The 22,783-nt window shown below is 35.3% G+C and overlaps 1 protein-coding gene across 34 annotated transcripts in view; it reads right to left on the bottom strand.

Annotated features, from left to right (window-relative positions):
* The window catches only part of SOX5 (SRY-box 5), a 1,006,514-nt gene that overhangs the window by 447,004 nt on the left and 536,727 nt on the right, over window positions 1–22,783 (bottom strand). Inside the window, exon 6 of one of the 34 annotated variants that reach the window (XM_021092931.1) lies at window positions 14,614–14,779. The exons of 32 other annotated variants lie outside the window; for them this stretch is intronic. The gene's annotated coding sequence lies outside the window, so the exon portion shown is untranslated. Of the gene's footprint in view, window positions 1–14,613; window positions 22,745–22,783 lie in introns of those variants that run through there. One more of the 34 variants, XM_021092953.1, reaches the window with a different exon arrangement.

Raw genomic sequence — 22,783 nt, 5'->3', positions numbered from 1 at the left:
AAAGCCACTGAAATTTTGGTTAGATAGATCTATGTCAAAACCATAAAAGCATTCATGACAACAGATCACTCCACACTGGTAACACTTCTATTGAACCACTTTGCAGGAATAAGTGGAAGAAAGAAGAGAGACAACAAAATGAGTATAATGTCTTACTCCTCATTCTGCTCTGTCTGTTCCTTATCAATGGGCATACTGACAATGCCACCCAGGGGGTTAGGGCAATTCCACAGAGTTATTTCATTTTTGTGCTGGACATTTAATACTCAGAACTTGTGCTAACCGACTCTCTGGGTCCACAGGTTAGGTATCACAGGCAATTTGAAATTTAAACCCTCTATCAGTCAGTTCACATTTACTGACACTATTCAAAACAATAAATATAAGTTCAATGCAATACAGAATTTAAGTTTGTTTGTTTTCTTTTTAGGGCCGCACCTGGGACCTAGGGAATTTCCCAGGTACACCATAGCCATAGCCACACCAGATCCCCGCCACAGCCTGCAGCAATGCCAGATCCTTAACCCATTAAACAAGGCCAGGGATAGAACTCATATCCGCATGGCTACTTGTTGGGTCCTTAACCTGCCGAGCCACACCAGAACTCCCAGAATTTAAGTCTAACAAGCTGATTTCACAATGATATCGATATATATTTTGAATCACTTCCTTGTAAACACAAGAAAGCATATTAAAAAACAGGACTTCAGTAAATCAGAGTATTAAGACAGAAAAACAATACATTTTTTTTTCTACTGTACAGCATGGTGACCCAATTACACATACCTGTACACATTATTTTTTCTCACATTATCATGCTCCATCATAAGTCATTAGACATAGTTCCCAGTGAAGACAGAAAAACAAAAAAACAAAAACAGAACCAAAAACCCCCACATAGACAACTTAATATCTGCCTTTAATCTAGTTCAAGAATATACAAGTAGATTTAGTCCCTAGACACAATGTTTATTTTTTCAGTTGGAGCAGCAAAGCAAGTAAATGCTGTTGAATCAGACAAGACTCCAAATTGTCATCATGACAACTTCATCTCTGTCAACATGCCACACACATCTCCAGATACCTCTGTGGTGCAGACTCAGTAACCTTTACACTTATATCCTTCATGCCTACTCCCTCATTGTCCCAAAGCCACAAGGGGTCCCAAATGAGAAAGACTTTTTCCTGAAATCTTTTGGTTAAAAACATCTTTTTTAAAGTCATGACTTGAAATTGAGAGTAGTGAGAGGAAATTTAAGAAGCAATAGATATAAGAGAGTATTTCTACAAAGCTAGAGCATAAGGAAAGAATCTGAAATAAATGAATAAAGACCTAGGGGAATGATGAAACAAGTGAAATAGTAAAGGCAGGAAATTTTAGAGCAAAATAAAGGAAGAATAGCAATAATGGAGTAAGAGGAATTATGACTTGTATTTTCCTTACATGAGAAAACTTCTCAAGAAACTCTTCAAATTCAAAGACCTTTATTTCAGAGAATTAATTTTAGAGGACTTTAGCCCTTTTGCCAAGTAAATTTGACTAAACAACCCTAATTTCTCCCACAAACGAAGGGGTATGAATATGTGTTGTGGCTAAACAGAGTGACTGACAGAAACAGATAAAATAGATACAGATACCTACACCTATGTTTCTGACTGTATCTATGTCTAAATACATGGATTTGTTTCCTCTGACTTATTCCCAGATTCAAGATTATACTACCAATCTGTCTTCTCTGTAGTTTTGTTCTAACTTATTGTCTGTACTCATTCTTTCAGGAGGGAAAACTCCAATATGAGCCTGGCATGACCTGGGGCAGAGGGGAGGGAAACTGCTGGAGGAAGGAGAGAAGAGATGTCTCCAAAAAATAATGAGATTTATTTTCTTTACAGGCTAATACATGCACATTTATGGTCACTAGATGACAGTCAGCAGCAAGTTTTCCAAACATGCATAGATATATGTGGAAAAGTTGGAATGCAAGTTTTTGTGCTGGTGGTCTAATATAAGAAAACAAGCTGTTATTTTATACACCTCTGTAGATGCCCATGATTTCATGGACAAAATGTCTAGAACAACTGGACAACATACATCCTGACAGTATAACAATACAGTGCCTACCATATGTCCAGAAACAGTCTTTGTGAATGATGATTATGGTTTGACCCAAGATCTGTCAAGTATATTTTCTTCTAAGAAGTCCCTGGTTCTTCCAAGCACAGTCCCTGCTGGGGATACATTAGAGGCTCCAAAATGAACAGAATGTTACAAACTAGTAAGATTTGTGAGACTCTTTTCTTGGCAAATTGATAACAACTAGTGTCTATTAAGTTTTTATTAGCCCCACAGTAAATGAAACAACAGGACATGATATTTAAATATACACATTTGACATTTAGCAAAAAAGATCATGAGTATAAATATGGATGGAAAAATAAATGCTTACGAGAAAGACTGAAATTAACTTGCTATTATTCCTTATTTACTCACCGGAACCAACCCAGACTGAATCTGTGACATAAATATGTATTCTATGAAATTCAAGGGTGGACAGCTTACTTCTTAAAAATCTCTATCCTAAACACATCTTCATCTTCTCCACCTAGCTCCAGGCACCAGGACAACTTGTTTGGAACACTATAAGCATCTGCTGGTTTGTCTGTTCTTATCTAATGAGGTTGTACCTTCCTTGATTATCCACAGAGCAACCAGAATTATTTTTAAAAAGTGAATCTGACCATGTCATCCAGGATCACAAATAGCGCATTGCTGGATGGAAGCGTAAAGGGCAAAGCATGGTCTTCCTTCACTACCTCTCTGGTCAGATCTTTTATCATACTCTTTGATTCTCTATCACAGTCACATGAGTCTTCATTCAGACTGCTGAATTCACCAGACTCCCTCTGCCATGTGGTTTTTGCAAATATTGTCTCCTCTATCTGGAAAGATCTTCCTCCCCTGTCATTGCTTCATTTAACTTCTTGAAGGTTTCAAATATCATTCTCCAGAGAAGACTTTCTGGCTATTCCCAACAGAGCCGCGACTCTGTAAAACTCTGCCTCACAACACATTATTATAGGTGCATTGTGTTAGTTTGTTGAAAAAAAAATAGGTTATGGGATTGGCATATCACACTGAGGTACATGAACGATTGGTCAAAAGGGACCTTCTGTAGGGCACAGGAAACTCTACCCAGTATTCTGTGATAATCTATGGGAAAAAAGGATCTGGGAGAGAATGGCTATGTATATATGTATGACTGGATCACTTTGTTGTATAGCAGAAATTATCACAGCCTTGTAAATTAACTATACTTCAATAAAACCTAAAAAATAAATATATGTGAAATTTCCCACTAGACTTAAAATTCCATAAATGAAGGGTAAATTACTCTCTCAATTGTGTTTTTAGGACCAGTAGAACACTTGGTGCATTACATTTTAGGTTCACAAAAAATATTACTTAAATGATTGAATCAATGAGCAAATGAATGAAAGGAATGACATGGTACATTCACTATCTTCCTCATCACCACTGATAAATGGTGATGCTTTTCAGCATAAATAACCAAAGATTAATCACATTCAAGACTTATTATCAGCCTTTTAGAAAAGTATTTTTCTTGTGGCTTTTAATGAACTAAGGGTATTGGAAGTTAACTGGAGTCAACTTGAACCCATGCTCTTAAACAGACAAAAAATATGTTTAAACAAAAAAGCATATTTAGATTAAGTGAGAATTTGGAGTTATTAATACATACGGAGTGTCAAATTGCTAAAACTATAACAATGGGAAGAAAAAAAAGATAACAGCATATTTAAATACGAAAGAAAACAACAATGCTGACTACTTGAGTTCCAAGGGTTATCAGATCTGATTTTAAAGTCCACAGTTACAAGGATAGTAGTAAGTAACAAAAGCTAATACTGCATTCATATTAGTTACACATTATTCATCTAATAAGAGCTCTCAGATATGGATGCTGAAGTAGATATTTTTCAAAATTTTCTTTGTTAATTTTGCTCTTTTTTAAAAACTTTATTGAAGTATAGTGGAATTAAAATGTCATGTTAGTTTCAAGCAAAGTGAATCAGTTATACATACACATGCATCCATTTTTTTCAAATTCTTTTCCCATATAGGTTATTACAGAATATTGAGATGTCCCTACTTGCTATACAGTAGGTCCTTGTTAGTTATCTATTTTATATATAGTAGTGTGTATATGCTAATTCCAACCTCCTAATTTATTGTGAATTTTGCTTTGAATGATTAACAACTCTTTTTTTTTTAGTTACTGTGTAAATTTGTTTCAAAAATATACACACTTACATGGTGTTAAAGGCAAACCTATAAAACAAAGTGTATAATAAAAGCCTACCTCTTTCTAGGCCTCCCCCCAGAAAATCACAAACTATGGTTTTCTTTTGAGTTTTAAATATCTAGATATCTTTCTACCTAGATACTGTTTCCTCTTCCTCTTGCCTAAATGGTGGCATACTATACAGAAATTTCTCCATATTGCTTTTTTTGTTTTTTGGTTTTTTTACTTAACAATTGTTATACTCCAAAATGCATACAACAGATTATATTTATTTATATTAGATATTTTAATAGATGTGTAGTGGTATTCCAATGTGGTTTTAATAGCCACATCCCTAATGGACAATTATGTTGACCATCTTTTCATGTGCCATTTGCCATCTGTCTATCTTATTTGACGAAGTGTCTGTTCAAAATATTTTGTCCATATTTTAATTGGGTTATTTGTATTCTTATTATTGAGAGTTTTTTGACATAAGAAAGCTGTCTATAATTAATATATACAACTTGACGTGTTTGGAGATAAGTACAGAAATCATCACCACAATCTATGCTATAAACTAATCTAGCAACCCAAGGAATTCCTCCCTTTTATTTATTAGTTCTATTATGAACTTTTGTAAGAAGAACACAACATAAGATCTACCCTCTCCAGAAAAATTTAAGTATATCATAATTATAGGCACTATGCTGTTAGTGGATCTCTAAGACTTGTTCAGCTTGTATAATTGAAACGAAGATATTTTCACTAGCAAGTTAAACTTTTTACTAGAACAAAGTCCGTTATGAAGTTTTCAACCACGAAAGTTATTTCAATGTGTCATATATCTCAGGATATATGCCAACTCACATCTATGAAACCTAAGACTATAAATATAAAGTTGATTTATTTAATTCATTTCAATTGTTAGAATTACTCTATTTCATACAATAAAGATAGATCTACATGATTAGCTGTTTGGGTAAAATGAATAAGGGCAAGACAAATTCAGGACATTAAATGATATCATTAAATGATAATATATAGTAGAAGACATTATTATATTGGGAAAAAAACCACTGAACTTATTAAATTCCAAAGATCTGAAAGATAATCCACGGATTGCTCTAATTTTAGTTTAAAATGTGAAGAAAAATAAAAAGATGTTCAGCATTAGTAGTCATTAGTGAAATGTCAATCAAAAGCACAATGAGATGCTGTTTCACACTCACAAGGATGACTAGTTAGTTAAATAATGGAATATAAGTGTTAGTAAGAATGTGGAGAAATTAGAAGACACATACATTGGTAGTGAGAATATAAAATGGTAGAGCTGCCACAGAAAATACTTTGGTGGTTCCTCAAAAAAGTTAAACATAGAATGGCTCAGAAATTCTACTTGTGCGTAAATAAACTATAAAGGATAATTCCTATCCCATAAAGGAACTGGATAGAATACTCAAACAGATGTTTGTACACAAATGTTCATATAACATTATTCACAACAGATAAAAGAGAGAGACAACCCAAATGTCCACCAATAGATGAGTATATAAACAAAATCTGGCATAAATGTATGAGTATTACTCAGCCATAAAAAGGAATAAAGTGCTAACATACACTATCATGTGGATGGGCCTCAATGCCAATATGCTAAGTGAAAAAAAAAGAAAAAAGGTATAATTTTGTATAATTCTATTCATATGCAAAATTTAGAATAGGTAACTCTACAGGACAGAAAGCAAACCTGTAGTTAGAAGGGGTAGGTGGAACAGGAGAACAGGGGCAAATAGGCAATAACTACTTCATGGATACAAAGTTTTCTTTGTGATGATGAAAACCTCTGGAGCTACATAGAAGTGGTAGTTGCAAAACACTGTGAATGACTCTGAATTGCATGCTTTAAGATGGCTAATTTTTTTATGTGAATTTCAAGTAAAAAAAAAAATACTGAAGAAGAGCTTTCCTAGATGGCCAAGTGAAAAGCTCAGCAAGATTTTTCCACACAAAACCACAATAAAACTGGATAAAATTGCCAAAACAACCATTTTAGAGCTCTGAAAATTGACCACAGGTATACAAAAATGCAGTGAAATGTTTATGCAAGAGAAACTACTAAATCTCACAAAAACAATGGGAGCCTGTGTAGCATTTTATTCTGGGGCTGCTTCTACCCTCTTCACTGGCTCTCAGCTCCTTACTGCTATACTTACCAGGCTATGGCAAGCTGTAAGGAACACTGGCTTTCCTGCCAGACAGGGAAGAACTGAGTTAGAGCATGCCTTGAGGTGCTGTAAAAAACAACAGCAATATCTGTGGCAAAAAGAAAAAAACCAGGAAAAACCAGTATCATAGCTTCCATGAGGTTACAATACTGGTTGAAGTAAGCAAAAGACCTTCAGACAAACTTTAGAAGTTTTATGGGGAGATTTAGCAAAAGAGGTAGCTATCATGGGCCTTGATAAACTTCCAACCTCCCCTCTAGTCAAAAAGGCTCTAATTAAAAGATCATGGAGATAGCCCTAGCTATTTACTCATACTTTTCTGAACATGAGGCCTTGCACATGAAGAAAGTAAAAGCTAGGGCATATTTATAACTGCCTGAACATTATGTTTCCCAATTCACAACATGGATCCATTGGCAAGGGATAGAAAAATATTACACTGATTCAGGGGAAATAATGAAAGCCAGACTTTAAGAAAAAATTAAGTAAATTAAAAGCACAAGGAAGAGACATCAGTGATGCACAGTGAAGGCAAAATAAAATCCACAAACTAGTCCATGCAAATCACTAAATAAATAAAAAAATAATAGCAACAACAACTCTTAAAGGTGGGGGGAGGGGTTGATCAGAATCCAGAGTGACAACAACATACTATCAAACTGCCTAGTTTTCAGCAATAAAAATAGTAAGATGTACACATTTATACAGTGTGAAGAGCAGTTAATGGAAACTATCTCTGAAGGGCCACAGATGCTGGATAAGGAGACACAAACTTCAAAACAATTAGTATAGTTATGTTCAAAAGACTTTTTAGAAAACACATTTTAGAAGCAAAGAAAACTTGACAACAATGATTTATCAAATACAGAATATCAATCAAAAAGTTAAATGCTTTTCTAAAAAAAATTAAAATTTTAAAGTTGGAAAAATAGTGAATGAAATGAAAAATTTATTGAAGATACTCAAGAGCAGATTTGAGAGGCAGGGAAAAGCATCAGTTAATTTGAAGATAGACCAATCAAGCTTATTTAATCTTAAAAAGAAGAGAGAAGTTTGGACAAAGCCTCAGAGGCCTGAGGGAAAACTTCAATTATACCAACATATGCATAATATGAGTCCCAGAAGGAAAGCATAAAAAAAGGGTGGGGGCTGAAAAAATACTCGAAGAAATAATGTTCACAAACTTACAACAGTGCTGAAAATATAAATTACATATCCAAAAAGTTCAACAAACCTCAAGTAAGATAAATAAGACAAATCCACATCTAGAAATATAATAGCCCAGTTATTAAGAGCTAATGAAAAAGAGAAAAATCTGAAAGCAGCAATGAAAAATAATTCATCATATATAAGGGAACCACAATAAGCTTACCAACAAATTCTCAAAAGAAACAGTGGAGGCCAGAAGGAAGTGGGATAGGATAATTACATGTATAAATATACAAGAATGTATGTGAGTGTGTGTGTGTACTTGCACATGCACACACCTTTGTTTCTCTTGAGTGATTTAAAAGACAAATTCATAAAGTGATAATTGTAATACTGTACTATAATTAAAATGTCGGGAGGAATAAAAACCCTGTCAACTAAGAATTTTATATCCAGCAAAACTATCCTTCAAAAAATAAAGGAATAGTATTTACTCAAAGAAAACAAAGACACTAATTCAAAAAGGTATATTTCACACCAGTGTTCACTGCAGAATTATTTACAAAAGCCAAGATATGAAAGCAGCTTTAAGTGTTCATTGATAGATGAATGGATTAAAAAAAAAATTACACATACACACACATATATGTATATATGTGTATATACACACATATATATGGAATACATATATAATAGAATATCACCCAACTATACAAAATGGAACCTTGTCATTTGTGACAGTATGGATATTATGCTAAGAAAAATAAGTCAAACAAAAACAAACAGTATGTGATCTCACTGATATGTGAGAATATGTGGAATCTGAAAAAAAGCAAACAAAAAATATGAAAACAGACTCATTGATACAGAGAAAAAACAGATGGCTGCCAAAGGGGAGAGGGTGAGAAAAGTAAAATAGTCGAAGAGGATTAAAAGGTATAAACCTCCAGTTATATAGTAAATAAGTCACAAGAATGTACTATACAGAATGAGTAATATGGCCAATAATATTGTAATAAATTTGTATGGAGACATGGTTACTAAACTTATCTTGGTGATCATTTAATAACGTATGCAATGTCATATCACTACATAGCACACCTACTTACAACTACCATAATATTGTATGTCAACTATATTTCAATTTAAAAAATGAAAGAGAAATAAAGATATTTCCAGATGAACAAAAATGAAAGAAATAATTATTAGTACACCTTTCTTACAATAAATACTAAAGAAAGTCCTTTGGGTTAAAAGTAAATAACACCAAATGGTAACATGATGCCACATAAAGAAATAGAGCACTCTAAAAAAAATAGAAACATATGTGTTTTAACTCATCTTTTAATAGATGTTTATATAAGACAATTTTATAAAACAATAATTATAAAATAACTTTAAAACTATTGTTGGCCTCAGAGCATATAAAATTATTGCTATAAATGTATTTATAATCTTCCATATATATTTATAGCCTATATATAACACACATGTATATACTAGCAAAAGGAAAGTGGAGGAAATTGAGTTGCTATAGAGCAAGAAAATTAAAGCAGACATGCAGATAATAATTCAATCCACAGGAAAATTGAAAAAAAAAATAAAGAGCATTATAAAGGTAAATATGTGAGTTGATATAAAAAACATAAATGTTTTTGTCCTTTTCTTCTCTAAACTTTTTTAAGGGTTTTAGATTGCATAAATCTATAATATTGTATTATTGAGTATATAGCATATACACAATGTGTATTATAATAATTGCACAAAAGGTGAGGAGAAAATGGAACTGTATTAAAGCAGAATCTCTATTTTATAAGTAGGCTATTATTAATCTAATCTAAATTGTGACCATTTAAAATGCATAATGTAATCTCTACAACTACTAATAATGCTGAAATGATTATATTTCCATATGCTAAAAGACCCTTAGTGCCATCAAAAATAAACAAAAATACTCACAACTGATCATAGGCCTAAATGTAAAAACTAAAGTAATATAATTTTTAGAAGAAAATGGGGAAAAAAACCTTTTTGATCTTAAAGCAAGACACATAAAAGGAAAAATATGGTAAACTTCATGAAAAGAAAGTTCTTTAAAAAACATCATTAGGTATATGAAAATATAAGTCACAGACTGGGGAAGAAATGTATTTGTACATTATATTAAATATAAAGAACTTGCATCTAGATTACATAAAAGACTCAGTAAAATAAACAGCCCATTCAAAAACTCACTAGAGATCTGAATGAACATTTCACCAAAGAAGATGAAGTTAAATAAATATGAAAATGTGCTCAAAAATATTAATCATTAGGGAAATACAAATTAAAATCACAAAGAGATGCCACTTCGTTATCCACAATGATGACTATATTCAAAAAGACAGACAATCGCAAATGTTGTCTAGGCTGTGGAGAAACTGGAAATAAGGCACCAACTGCTGGTAGGTATATAAAACTATATAGCTACTCTGGAAAACAGTTTGGCAATTTCATTACAAAGATAAATTTACCATAAAACCCAGAAATTCCACTTTTAGGTCTCCAACCGAGATGAAAATAAGCATCCACATAATGAATGTGAATATGATAGCAACATTATTCATGTCAGTTAACAAGTTAAAAAAAAAAAAGTACAGATTTCTATCAATAGGTACAAGAATAAACAAAATGTTTATCCATTCAATGGAATATTATTCAGCAATCAAAAGTAACAAACTGCTGATCCCTGCTTATATAAGGAGTAATCTCAAAAACATTATACTAACTGAAAGGAGCCTAATCTAGAAAACCACATATTGTATAACTTCAATTATACAAAAAGTCCAAAAAAAGCAACTCTATAAAGTATATTACTGGTTGCCTGGAGCTGGGAGTGAGAAGAGAGACTGTCTCCAAATGGGCCTGAGGGATCTTTTGAGGATAGCGGAAAAGTTCTAAAATTGGACTGTGGTGATAGTTGCAGAGCTCTATAAACATATTTTAAAAACCACTGAATTATATACTTATATGAGTAAATTTTAAATTACATAAATGATATCTCAAGAAAGCTGCTATAAATTATTAAAGAAGAGCAAATCAAATGATTTTTAATCAAATGATTACTGGAAAAAGGGCATCTACAATGTAGAACACATTTTTTTCAGTAAAATATTCTGACTTTTTCCTTACTACTAAATATTCAATTCATGTTGCAAATGCAAGCCCTTTTGTCACATATGACCACATTCTAATGCACGTGGCCTATTAAGCATGTTTCTGCCTCAGAGCCTTTGCATCTGCAATTCTCTGTTTGGCTTGCAATTTCAGAATTAGTATGACATCTTCGAGGCTCATTCCTTCACTTCATTAAGTACTCTGATCAGCTGTCACTTTTTTGAAGAGAACTTCTCTATCTGAAATAGGCCCTCTATCCTCTCATCCCCTTTAGTTAATATATTTTTCCTCTTTATATTTCTTTCAAATCGATTATTAAATAACAGAAGTGCCCTGAAATAGTATCTGGTATATATTAGGATTGCAACAAGTATTTGTTGAATGAATGAATCACATCACATAAAACTGTCACAAACAACAGAACTTGAAACTATCTTTTAGAAAACTTTTATAAAATACCAAGAGGTTAAACATAAGCAAAAAATGTATATTTATTTCATTAGCTAAAATGTAAACCATCAAATCTTGGACAGATTCATTTCAGGAAAATTTCTAATGGAACAAAATATAGAGGAAAAAATTCCCCTAAATGGTGCTTAAACCCCTCATTTGTATCTGGAATTGTTTCTGCATTGATATCCATTCTGCATTCATTCCTTTGGCTAGGTTTATCACTGGCTTATTTAAATGGGCTATTGATGCTAAAGGGCTTTGTAGTAATCATCAATGGAAAAGAATTATTATCCTGACCCAGTCAGTGAATGGGAAAGCTTTTGTCAGAGCATCTCATGGTCACTCTTATGCACATAAAGAGAATTCCCATCTTTTCATGAGGATAGTAGAACAGAAAGAATATTAAAACAGGAGATTGTCTTGAAAAGAAAAGTAAGAGAACTCTTTTCACATACTATCTTGTTAATGGTTTAATGATTAAACCTGAGATGTTAAGAGAACAAAAACTTGGGGGAAATTAGTGGCAAAATGCTTTTCCTGTTGTTGTCCTTACTTGTGGAGTCAATCCCATTATCGTCCACTCCTGGTTTCTCACTGTCCCCTCCAAGACTGCTTTTTAAGGGAGAGGCAGTAAGTGTGTGGAGGGGGGGTGGGGGCTCTGGTTGCTCAGCTCCTTCCTCTTCTTTCTCTTGGGAGCTTGATGCTTGCAGGGGCTTGTCCCTGAGGGAGGAAGCCTGCCCCTGTCCACTCCTCCCATGATTGGGTGGGCAAATCTGACTAATCCTGGCTCTCAGTGTTAGCAAGACATCCTGTTCACGTTCTCGGACATCACCTTTTTCTGCTTAAAATAAAGGTAACATTTTAGCCTTCATTTAGCTTGTTCCTTTGTATAATGGCTGGATTTTTTTTTTTAAAGAGGCAAAGAAAAATGTTTTATTAGTCCATCTCAAATAATGCCAAATAGGTCTTAACTGACCAGTGTTAACGTCTTAACTGGAAAAAAAAAAAAAAAAAAAAAAAAAAAAAAAGAAGAAGAAGAAGCAGTTAAGAACTAGGGAGTACTTAAGTCCCTAATGTTCTTTTGAATTATTTTATACTGTGTCAGTTCCCTTAGGTACTAAAAGGTCTTGCAAAGTCTTCCTAATTAAATTTAAGGAATGGGCTAAGAGAAACAGGATACCATCTTTGGCATAAATCCCTCAGCTATTTTGAAGTACATCTGCCACTCAGTAAACTGTAAAGGATTACAGAGAGGGAGGACTATAGAGACCAGAAAATATCTGAAATAAGAGCCTAAGATTGCTCTTTTTTTCCAATCTACTAATTTAGAGACAGTTTGATCCAAACCATTTGAGGTAACAGGAGTGAAAAAATGGATGAAAAATGGATGAAGCTCCTTTTACCAAAATACTTTTAAAGGATTTTTGGTGCACGTTTTCTAGAATATTATGTCAAATAAACAACTACTCTAACATAAAGGACCCATAGTATCAATTATTATCACTGTCAATCAGAGAGTGAAAGCGTTCCACAATGGGCCTTGACAGAACCGACTATTATGATTGTTTCTGCAACGTTAGAAATATGTAAATGAAGACACTTCAAGAAGATTTTGACACAACAGGTTTAACAGATAGGGCCTAATTATGTCAGTCAGTGGAATTCAATTACCAGGAGGAAAGGATGGACATCCTAGATGCAGAGCTTGGATTAAATCTACACATACATTTTTAAGATCTAGTCCCAAAAAAGGAACAAAATCCAAGTTCTCAATTTCCTGAGGTTCCTTTTTTAAGATATTAGGCTCCTCCATTTTAATATTCAATAGAGAAATAAGTACTCTACTAAAAACATATTTTCAAGAGGACAATGCAAATATTCAAATTTTGAATAACTCGCTGATACATTTCTATGTACCTGTAGTTAAGTTCCTTACAAAAGGTCAGATATGGCTAACACTTAATAAGGATGATGGTGGCCAGTTTCCAAAGATGGCCCCCCAATGAACAATGCTTTTGGTATTCATACCCATGGAAACTCACTTGCTTTAAATCTGAGCTGGCCCTGTGATTTGCTTTTTGACCAAGGGAACGCAGTAGAAGTGATACTCCAGGACTTCCTAAGCTAGGTCATAATAAATCTTGCAGCCTCCACCTGAGTCTCCTGAAATGCTCACTCTGGAGGAGGCCAGTGGCCACGTGAGAGGCTGCCATGCTTTGTAAGAGGTAGCCACTGGGAGCTGAGGCATGGAGGGTTAATATGACACCAGATATGTAAATGAATAAATCTTCTTAGATATCCAGCAAGTCAGGCCATCAGATGACTCCAGCCCAAGCTGTGATCCGACCACAACTACATGAGAGACCCCATGTAAGAACCTTCCAGCTAAACCCAATCACATCTCAGAATCATGAGTGAGGACAATAAAACGTAGGTTTAAGTCTCAAAGTTGTAGGATGGGTTATAATGAGGCTATAAATATCCAGAATGGGTTGTCAAGTGAACATAATTTACACAAGGTAGGAATCAGAAAATTGATTTATTCTTATGCTGACATTCACTACTTTTGTGGTGTTAAATAAATCCCAATGTGCCTTCCTCTCCATAGTTTCATCTGTAAACTGAGCAGACTACTTGAGATCTAGGTCATATCTGAGGGCCACTGAATAGATTCCTGTTATATACAAATTACCTGAAATTTAGAGCAGCATTTTATGTACGTATAATACATTTTGGAAATGACAAGGTCTATGGTTTTCTGCAGATTTCTGAAAGTCTACTAATCCCCAAGAAGTGAGTAATAAGATCATTTCAATCATGGCTTGAAATGTCCGTAATTTTACGAAAGCTAAAAATAAAATGGATGAATAAAGACAGCCTATAGCAGGTAATCAAGAGTTTGGTGAGGGGGTTAAATTTTTATAAGCCAGAGATACCAGGCTTCATTTTACTTAAGAATGTTTCAAAATATTTGTTTGGTCAAACAGTATTGTGTTCCCACTCATCCTTAATATTTCACTAGAAAAATCTTCTCAATTAGGATGCAAGTCTTGAAGTGTTACAGAAGGAACAATGAGCCAAGTTGATATTTCTTTTTAGAATAATTTTGTGGGTCTTGTGTTCTTCCAAAGAAGATATCATCCAGTCTCTAGCACGGTCCCCATTGCCTGGAATTTTCTCACCTTCATCCAAACATTAAAATATAGTCTAAACCTTGGCTTCAGTTTACTGCTGGAGAAACAGAACTGTTTTCCACATATTTCCTCACAATAAAACAACTTGTCAATCGAAACAACAAAGTGTATTGAACAACTACTATTACTCACTGCCTTTGTCAAAGTCTTCAGAGTCAAGGTATGCTTATTACTTTTTGATCTCTCTCCCTGCTAGAATGTAGTTCCATAGGGGCAGTTGTCTTTGCTGGTTTTGTATTCCTGAATACATGATGTATCCCAAGATATGTCCCTGGAACAATGCCAGCACATACAGGACCTAATAAATATGTGCAAAACAGATGAATGAGTGGGTGTTTGGGGAGAAATACAAGAAAGAAGTAACCAGCAGTGATGAAATTAAATTGCATCCTACGAGGTGTGATTCCTCAGAAAAAATGCTATAGATAGGGACAGAAAAGGAGGCAGAAGCCCCTTCGCTTTAATAGTTAGTACAAGTTAAACCAAAGGATTAACAACCAGCACCCAGGAAAAAGGAAGAGAACTTGTGCCTTATCTAAAGACTGCCATTAGTATCAGTGGCTGTGAATTTCTTGGAGAATATTTCTTTAGAAATTAGAAAAATGTTCTAAAATACTAATAGCATTTTGATGCCAAATATATCAATGGACTAAATTCCAAATCATATATAATTACTATTTTTTTTCTTGTTTAAAAAGTAAATAGATGTTATAAGTAGAGAAACCATTAACAGTGATACAGCAATAAGGAGTTCTGTTTAGAAAACTGTGTATGATATGGTAGGGTTACTTATACATTGGCAGGGCTGCTTATTTGCAAAATGTCTACAGAAATTATGCAAATTCAAAAATAGAAAACAGTGTTCCTTAAAATGCACATGTGTACATGCACATGCCCATATTTCACACATGCCTAAATATAAATGGCCACCATGGTCACTCATGTCAATGGCATGATAACAGCTTCCTGTCTTCTAAGGAGTGGAAAATATGTTTTATTTGACTACCATTATAAGGAAACACTCTGTGACTAAATTTTTCTTATTTTTTTCTTTCCATCAATTATCTCTTCCTTTTTTATTTCTCCAAAAGATTCCATCTTTTTTGGTTAACTTTTCTTTTGTAGAGTAGGAAGAGATATTGACAGCTTCGGACCATTTTTCGAGTTGTTCCTTTGTGGTAACAACTCCTTTGTTGCTCATTCTTCTTGCTGTGCCTGCAACCTGATTCATGCCTGAGTTGATTAGAGATGAAATCACCTTAGCACTGGAGACACAGGTTAATGGTAACTCTTCTAAAATAGCAATTCAGGATAAATAAACTGCCATAGGTGATGAGTTTCACTTTAGAAAAGCATGCATCAGCCCACCCATTATTTTGGTCAACTTTCAAAATTATAATTAATTGAAAGTTTTTTTTTCTAAATGGATATTAGTATGGAACATTCTCTCTGCCATTTGACTAAGAAAAACAGTGTTTTCCCCTAATAATTGAAGACAGGGGTGTGGCAAAAAAAAAAATTACACTGATATATCTGATGTCAGAATCACACACTCAGTTGGAAATTGTTCCTTGGGCTTACTTCAATTTGTATTCATCAGCTAGAGATTCCTGTCTTTCTTAGACACACATTACTTCTAACTTCCTAATATTTTGTAAGTAATTACATATTAATAATTATCTTAAAACATATGAAATTTCTCTGAATTGCAAAGTTCAGCAGGAAAAACAGAAATGATGAATTCCTACAATCTTAATTTGCAAATGGGCCATTTAGGGGACAAGTTAATATATATTTTAATTTTACTTTAAGTAATTTTCTCCCCTAGTGTCACAGGTAACTAGAAAGAAGCATGTTCCCTTGAAAGACAGAATGAGGAAAAAAAATCACATTCATGAGAGCAACTTCCAAGACAACATCACAAAGTGGCTTTTATGACATGTTTTTAAATTCTGAGAAGAGTCCGCAAGAAATTCAGGACAAGGAAACTTCACACAAAGAGGAAATCACTTTTCTATTGCAACTAATAAGAAAAATGTGAAAAACTGGTGAAAGGACGGATTCGAACTTTTTGAAACCTGCCACCATATGAAGTAGAGAATGCTGAACTGAATGAAAATATTTTGAAATCAATCTTGGAATCACTTTTAATCTACCTTATAACACACAAAACTGTAGCTGCACAACTGTAGCCTTTGTGTTTGTCATTTATGACTTAATAAATAGTATCAGGCATGACTAGATCTTGTCGGAGAATCCTCCAAGGAAATCAGAACTGCTTTAGGATGAGAAATCAGCAGGTGGCACTCTTTCCTCTGCATCCTTTTTGAACCACTTTTTCAGGGCAGAATATTAGAAGCTACTTCCTAAGAGGGGAACCTAAGATCTTGAAGTGAGCAACATTAAGTCAGTATTGAAGACAAGAGGCACTTAGGCATTGGAGAACTACCAACACCTTCCTAAATCCACCAGGTAAATGCACCCTCCCTTACTGTCTATTAACACCAGTCATACTGGTACCTAAGTAAGCTACTGGCATCTCATCTGGTGATAACCACATTCCCATGCTAGATTAACACATTTTGTGATTTAAAAAAAACCCTGTCTTTTCCAATGTGAAGAAAAATAAGTTTCTGCATGTACCAAATAGTTTTCTCATTTTCTTTACCTTCTTAGCATATAATCAAAGCCTTTAGAAAGAGATTAGGTGCTATATGTGACTCTGGTAAGCTAAGAACAGGCATTGGATGGCCTGACTCTGCAGACAATGAAGAAAGGACATAGGAGTCCTTCTAGCAACTGATCCTTAAAGCTGAAACACTTTCTATAAAGAAAACTCTTCGGAGCTGTGTTGACTTACTTGCTACAACTACTTTTCTGCATAATTATATCACTTACTAAAATTCTTCATGAAAAAAAATGATATTGAGATCATGTCCTGTCAAAGCTTAAAAAGGCTTCCCAAATTTAATGGAAAAAAAAGGTTAAATTTATGATAACAAAAGACTATTTCATCGGTCTGTTTAAGAGTGGATTTCCAAAACACACCTGCACATTTAGCCCATGCCATTGCTAAAAGTATCACTGGTTTCACAAACTTCAGAAGGATGTTCCGGCATTTAATAACAATGTGGTCTTTAGTAATTTGTCCTCATAAGAGTCAAAGGTAACTGGAAGAAGACTTGTTGAGGGTCTGCCATAGTAAACTAAATTGTATCTTGTCTTCTTTGAGGTACTCATGGGTAAATTGGAACTGATCTCCCACAAAGGCTCAAAAAAAGAGGACCATTTCTCAAAATGGGCTTAAGTTTGAGATAAGAAGATTTTTTGTTTTTATCCATAAAAATCTATTGATATTAGAATGAGTTAGAATTGCTTGAGTTTAAATTTTTTCCATAGTCTTCTTGGACTCGTAAACCCCATGAGATGCATCATTTGGAGCTGCCCAAATCCTATAATGGGAATAAGATGCTCTAGAGGGCTGAATGAGTGATAAGTACAGAATAATTTGGGTAGGTACCTGTTTCCTATTTGCAAATAAGACAAGAGAGATGGGTAATCCCTTTTGAAGAGAAGTGTCTATTAGTGTATACAGCACTCGGAGAACCATTAGTAATTTGTAGTTGTTATGAAAAGATTTCTTTTCCTTTTATTAAGAATGTATTTTGGAAAGAGGTCTGATGAGGAGACATTCAGGGGCGTGAAGTGAGGATTCTGCAGGGTATTTTAAAATAAGCCAGTTGCTCTGATTTAATCAATGCATTTTATGACTGGAAAGCTCAGATAAGCCAACATTCCTCTCTTGGAGCCTCCTTTAACTGTATGTCATCACACATAACCTTCCTGGATAACTACTCATTATGCAGGATGGCATACCAACCAGTGAGAACATGATGCCGAAAGCATTATGCTCATCAGAGGCTGTGGGTTTAGCCAATTCTCCTGAAGAAGCCCTGAGATTTCCGAGTCTTTTAGCCCGACTCTTTCAGCTTCTTGCCATTCTCAGCCCTTTCTCTGGTGGCTGTATAAAAGGCAGCAAACAGCCTGGCAACAAAATAAATGGCCATCCTATTCTAAAGACTTAAAAGTTTGATGTACAACAAAAACAACTGGAAGTGAGTAGTTAATAAACCTCAATCTTGGGTTGATTCAATAGGTTCATTTTATTCACCAGAAAGTAAAATCATAACTTAAACAGTATGTGTCACCACAATAAAATGGTAGGTTTGGAGAAAGCTTCTTGGAAAAGAAGTAGAGAAGTCAAAGTTAACTTGCCAAGACAAAAACTGGACCCATAAGTAGCTTCTTAGAGTCAGTGATTATTCAGTAGGAAGTTAAAAATGACTTCTTAAATGCACAATCGTAGGGCCTTGTTCCTTAATATAGACTATGGGGTGTTGAGAAGCCCAGTATATTATTTCATTAAGTGCTTTTGGGGAGAAGGGGATTTAGAGGTAAAACTGCTGGCTTTGTGTGGCAAGGTCATGACCTTTGACAACTTTGGAGCTTATCTCTTTCATCTTCTCACTCCCCTGAGACCCCTCACTTGCAGAGGAATCAAGTCTGTAAGCCTGGGCTAGACAGAATTCAGCATTGTTGTGGAGCTAGGCTCCCTCTCCCCCTCTCTTTCTCTCTCTTTCTCTCTCTCTCTTTCTCTCTCTCTCTCTTTTTCACCCCCTCTAAACAAAACAGATCTGAACTGAGCCAAGGAAACAAAAATGTATTGTTCCTCGCAGATGGAAGCGAGTGTCGCCTAGGTAACCAGATTAATCTCCTTTTTCTCTCCCTTCCTCTCTTGTAGTGCAGTAATCGGTGGGCTCTTTTCACAAAAAAGCCAGCCTCAAAGCTGGGGCTCTAACTAGGTTCCTAATTAGCTGCAATTTACAATGAAGACAACATGATGAGATAATAGAAATTTGCAAAATAATGACATACCTCAGCAAAATATTCCTCCTCCTAAGAACCATTTTTATACAAAAACAATAAAGAGGGCCCTTCTAAAGCAAAGCTGGAAAATGGTGGTGTATTATGTGACACAGAACATTATTGTTCGCCTCTTGTTCCCCCAATCAACAGCTTATTGTTTGGCATCTTAAATAAAAATGACTCAAATACAGGCCACATAATGATCTCCATTGCGCTAATACACTGTATATACTGAGTAGTCAAAAATGTACGGGAGCCAATGCCAGTGGGGCTGATAAAGTAGCAGGGCCCAGGAAGGTAATTTACAATACAATGCAATAAGCATTATTACTGTTCTTAATCACACATATCTTTCTGATTCCTGTCAGGATGCACTCCGACATCAAAAAAGGGCACCCAAAAGGAGGACAGCTAGTTAATGAAATATGATGGATCACATTTGTTTTCATGGGGTGGTTAGCTCAAATGAAGCAGTCTCCAGACTGTTAGCCAACAGTATTCTCTTGTGTGACATCAAAGACTACCATTCAATGAGGGCAGAAAAAAAAAAAAAAATCACAGTGAGACAGCACAGAGGGAGGAGCTCCTAGGAACTGAAAGAACCATTAATAGTAATCTCTACCTTATGTCTAAGAGAACAGAGCATGAGCAAAAAAAAAAGGGCCAAGGCCAACCGGTCACTGATTTCACAATGAGGTTCATCAGCACCTATGCCGATTTATGGAGAATGGTACCACTACAGTGAGGTGCGTGAGATTTGACATTTTTGCTCCACAGGAGCAATCTGTCACTCGTGACAGGAGGCACATACCCTTGTGGCTTGTCTGAATCCAGATTACAGCATCCTCTGAAACATGGAATCCAAATAATACAAAAGAACTCAATGCCATGTTTTGAATCAATAAGAATCATTCATAAATGGCAACAGATTGTCTAACCGATCAGGGAAAAAAACAATCGTACACAAAAAGTAAGTCCACATTTGCTTATGGACTAGTAATTGTGAAGAGTACAGCTGCACATACTTGAAAACTAATGGCCCCTGGACTTCCCCATAAATAACTACTGACTAAAAACCAATTGGCCAGGGACAGAAAAACCATTAACCCCTTGGTCATTTGGCCCTCAGCAACAACAAGACAACAAGATCCCCTCGCGAAGTAATTAAAAGGTAACAAGTAGGACAGATTAGAGAAGGTGCCAAATGGGCTCTAATGACTTTGGAGGAAAAATTGTTGTATTGGTAATAACATTTGCAGAAATGCAAAAAATGAAGACCATCTGGGTGTATCACAACCCCCAAAGGTTTGGCATCCACATTTTGGAAATGCAGCAATAATATCTCAACTTGCACAGGGCTATCAACCTTTACCAAAGATTAAAAAAAATTTTTTTTTTTTGATTTTCAGCTGAGAGAGAGAAAGAGCAAAAGACTGTGACACAGTGCTGAAAGTCAAAGATTGGTGGTCATAAATATCTGGGTTTCTCCTTTTAGATTTTCCACAAATTTGACATTTACTGCAAAATGAAATCTACTCACCAAAGAAGGTTTACTTTTGAGTTTTATGTTATTCTTACAAGAAATGTTCTCATCCGTGTAAGTCACTGAATGACTCAATACAATTTTGTCGGCAATAATGAAGAGGAAAGTGTTAAAACTCTTAAATGATAGTATATGGTGTAGGGACAAGAACACTTGACTTCAAGGCATCATCTCATTTCCTGTAGCCTCTGTTTCCCTCTCTTTAAACTGTCAATCATTGTGTTTATATTTTAAGATTGTCTGAGGAGGTAAAAAGATCAATGCACCAAGGCATATCAACTCCTCTTTACCCCTGCACCTTTCTTCTCCAGGAGGTCCCCTCTGAATGAACTCCACTAGCTCCCTTTACTGAAGCTCATCTTGTGCCCCACCCACCTACCTGCCAGCAGTTGGATACCACTGGAGAAAATTATACAACAGTACAAATTTTTGCCACTATTCCACCCACACCTGTGCTCTAAGCCCATTTAAGATTCCTTTTAGTTGCCTTTCTCACCTCCTCTCACTCCCTTTTGTTTCTCTCTCAAAACTGCACCATTCTCTTAAATAAACCACCCCATCACTTTCAGATGACCTCACTTCCCTTAAGTATGCACTACCTGCCCCATCATCTACACACACAGCCCTTTCTAAACCCACCTCATCGACTTCTCTGCAGGGTTAGGGGATGAATCACTTCTTCCTCTGTTGGAGGTTAACCCCTCACTAAGAGTTGGGATCCACTCTGCTCACATTACCTTAGGACCTTGCTTCATCCATTTTCCCCATCCTGAGGGTATCTTCTGTTCTAGCAACTCATTCTTCTGAACCTATAAACAGTCTCAACTCATTTTCATCCTATTAAACCTTCTTTCACATCCCCATCTCCCTTTAGCTGCCACCCTAGCATCTTTCTCAAAGATTCTTCTCAGCCCAGCTTCATTGGTCACTTTCACAGCCTGTTATTCTCAAAATAAAAGTAAAAAAGTATTGTTGTTGTTGTTGTTGTTTGTTTGTTTTTTGTTTTGGCTTTTTAGGGCTACACCCACAGAATATGGAAGTTCCCAGGCTAGGGGTTGAATCAGAGCTGCAGCTGTTGGCCTACACCACAGACACAGCCACGCAAGATCTGAGCTGTGTCTGTGACCTACACGGCAGCTCATGGCAACACTGGATCCTTAACCCACTGAGCAAGGCCAGGGATCAAACCCACATCCTCATGGATCCTAGTCAGGTTTGTTACCACTGAGCCATGATGGCTAAACTCCAAAAATTAGATTTTAAAATGCAGACAAAAGTATATTTTCCCTTGAAGTTCGTTCAGAAAATTTACCTATATTTTCTATCAATTAAGAGCTGAAAATATTCTAGAATGAAAAACACAATATTCAAACCCTCTGAGGTATCTGTCTCAAAGTTCTAATCATAATGAAACTATCAGAAACATAGAAAGAGTTGTAAGAAACTCTTGGTTTAGTCTTCCTATTTCAGCCTAAGTTGTAAATGAGACCTACACACTCAAGGTCATACAGTAAGTTAAGAGCAAAGTTACGACCTGATTTAAAGTTCCCGGACTCCCAGTTCAGTGCTCCTTCCTTTGCAAACTGAATGCTATTCTTTAAAATATTCCTCTTCACATATAATTCTTATTTGAATATTAACAAAAACAACATAACATTGAGCACAACCGTAAGAGGAGGCCAAAATGAAACATGATAAGACATTTAAATTAAAATGTTTTCCAGGAATTCCCATCGTGGCACAGTGGAAACGAATCCGACTAGGAACCATGAGGTTTCAGGTTGGATCCCTGGCCTTGTTCAGTGAGTTAAGGATTCAGCGTTGCTGTGAGCT

Source organism: Sus scrofa, chromosome 5, assembly GCF_000003025.6.
Source record: "Sus scrofa isolate TJ Tabasco breed Duroc chromosome 5, Sscrofa11.1, whole genome shotgun sequence".
NCBI classification, from domain to species: domain Eukaryota; kingdom Metazoa; phylum Chordata; class Mammalia; order Artiodactyla; family Suidae; genus Sus; species Sus scrofa.
Note: the sequence above shows the minus strand (reverse complement) of the source record. Positions and strands in the feature narration are given on the sequence as shown.